Here is a 2,944-nt window from a genome sequence, read left to right as displayed (position 1 = left end):
CTTCGTACTTGGGTAAGGGGCTTCAAGAAGAACACCTCTGGCCCTTATCTTCCAAGTGAGAAGATGAGGGCGTATCTTTTTCCCCAGGCATCAGCTGATGCAGTGATTCCCCAGCCTCAAGAGGAGATCCCTCAAGATCAAGTCCAGGTGGACGTGGAAGTCGCAGTTGCGATGCAAGACATCCAGTTGGATGACAGGATGTCTGACCTGGACGAACGTTTGGAAGAAGACCTCCTGGCAGAAGGTCAGGATGAAGTTCAAACCCCGGATGTCGTAGAGGATGTGGTCGACGAGGTGTCGGCTACTCCGGTTCAGATGCCGGAGCCTATCCCCTCAACATCGGCTGGTCTCCCAGTAGAACTGGGACAGGCCCTCTCTTCGATTGTTGGAATGATCCAACAAATGCAGAAGGAGAATCAGGAGAAGGCGGCTGCAATGGAACTGCGTATGCAGTCCCTGGCAGAATCACATGGGCCCCGGAAAAGGCTCAATGTGAAAGACCTTCCCATATGCTCAGATGCTAACCCATGGAGGTATGCTGAGCACATGCCGATGACGACTGGAAAGATCGTCATCTCGGATAAGCTGGGTTCAGTTCCCCTAGAGGAGGTAGAATTCTGGCCCAGCAAGGCATCATATCCAGACTGCTATGTCCGGCTGAGAAAAGAACCAGCTTCAAGGGAGGAGACAGAGCCGAAGGAGGTCATTATTATGGACCACGCTAAGGCTCAAGCCCTACTTTCATCCTCGATGAAAGAGAGGGGCTTCTCTAACTCGAAGGTAGCTGCATTGAGCAAGAAGCTCCCTTCTTTTGTGTCCTCTCCTGATAGAGCCTTCCCCTTTTTACAGAAAGGGTTTGCGGCTGTCCTAAAGGCAGTCGAGGCCGGCAAGCCTTGCCCCTCCCTGGAGGAGTGTAAACCCTTGTCGCTGGCCCTGCCTATGGACCACAAAGACTGGAAGGATGTCCATCTGACATTCTCAGTGGGAAAGTTGGAGGCTGATATTGCCGGACGGCAATTCGGCGAGGACCTCCCCAAGCTGTCCGAATCTCTTTTACGAAGAGAGTTCGAGACAAAAGAAAGACTGGCTGCCTCAATGTCTCATCAGACTACTCTTGAGACGATGGCAAGTGACCCCAAGGTCCATGAAATGTTCATGGTAGTGGCTAAGTCTCACCTAGCCACAGTGACGAAGGACCTTTATGGCTTCGTCAAGGCAAGGAGAGCTTGCAGGGAGTTCGTGTTCACCGGGGCTTCGGTGAGACACGAGCCAAGGAAGTTAATCTCCTCCAACATTTGGGGAAAAGACCTTTTCCCTACCGATGTGGTCAAAGAGGTTGTTGATAAGGCCGCCGTGGAGAATAGAAACCTTCTCCAGAAGTGGGGCCATGGCTATCAAAAGAAAATCTTCCCCGGATGAGGGTCCTCAACCAAAGAGGAAGAATATGAGGACTAGGCTACCGTCTCGGCCAGCCAAGCCTTATAGACAGCAACAGCAACTGCAATTGCCATTGCCTCCAGTGCCCCAGATGGTGGCAAAAACCCCGACTACTTTTCAGTGGGTACCCCAGGCTGTGCCAGGTCAGTCAACCACATTCACCCTAACGTTTGAAGGACAGTATTCTTCCTTTCGTGCAAAACCTAGAGGAGCAGCCAGAGGCTCATCTAGGCGCCCCTCAAGGGGAAGGGGATTCAGAGGTGGTCGTGGTCAGGGAGGCAAGACCTCAGGACGGCAGTCCAAGTGAAACGATACCGGTAGGAGGGAGACTGATGAAATTTTGGGATCGCTGGACCTTCGATCCCTGGGCCCAAAGCCTACTCATGAATGGACTGGGCGGGAGCTGGTACAGCACTCCACCCCCGTGCCTTCGGTTTTTCCAACACTCCACCCCCGTTTTGGAGGAGTACGTTCAAGAACTGTTGGAGAAAAAGGTGATCCGAAAGGTGAAGTCCATCAAATTCCAAGGGAGGCTGTTTTGTGTTCCCAAGAAAGACTCGGAAAAGCTCGGAGTCATTCTGGATTTGTCGCCACTCAACAAGTTCATAGTGAATTGCAAATTCAAGATGCTAACACTGCAACACATAAGGACCTTACTGCCCAAGAGGGCATACTCAGTCTCTATAGACTTGTCAGACGCCTATTGGCACATTCCAATCAGCCGTCGACTCTCCCCCTACCTAGGGTTCAGGCTACAACGGAGACTGTACGCCTTCAGAGCCATGCCATTCGGGCTAAACATAGCCCCAAGGATTTTCACGAAGCTTGCGAGCGCAGCTCTCAAACAATTACGCCTAAAGAGAATTCAGGTAGTAGCCTACCTGGACGACTGGCTGGTGTGGGCAGCATCCGAGACCGAATGCTTGCAAGCTTCCAGTCAGGTGATCCAGTTCCTAGAGTACCTAGGCTTCAAGATCAACAGAAAAAAGTCTCGACTTTCTCCATCCCAAAAGTTCCAGTGGCTGGGAATCCACTGGGACCTTTTGTCACACAGTTTCTCCATCCCGACGAAGAAAAGGAAGGAGATAGCGGGCTCTGTCAAGAGACTTCTAGATTCCGAAAGGATATCAATACGCGAACAGGAGAGGGTACTAGGCTCTCTCCAGTTTGCTTCAGTGACAGACCCAGTGCTAAGAGCACAGCTAAAGGATGCAACCGGAGTTTGGAGAAGGTATGCATCAAACGCGCGAAGAGACCTGAGAAGACCAGTGCCGCCTCGGCTACGTACTCTTCTCAGACCTTGGTCCCAAGCCAGACATCTAAAGAAGTCGGTTCTTCTTCAGCCACCTCCCCCGTCGATGACGATTCACTCAGACGCCTCAAAGGAGGGATGGGGAGGTCACTCTCATCGGAAAAAAGTCCAGGGGACTTGGTCCAAGCTATTCAGGACCTTTCATATAAACTTTCTAGAAGCTATGGCAGTGCTCCTTACCTTAAAGAAAGTCTC

The sequence above is a fragment of the Palaemon carinicauda genome, chromosome 13 (genome assembly GCF_036898095.1).
Source record: "Palaemon carinicauda isolate YSFRI2023 chromosome 13, ASM3689809v2, whole genome shotgun sequence".
Classification (NCBI taxonomy): Eukaryota; Metazoa; Arthropoda; class Malacostraca; order Decapoda; family Palaemonidae; genus Palaemon; species Palaemon carinicauda.
This window is presented reverse-complemented; position numbering follows the sequence as displayed.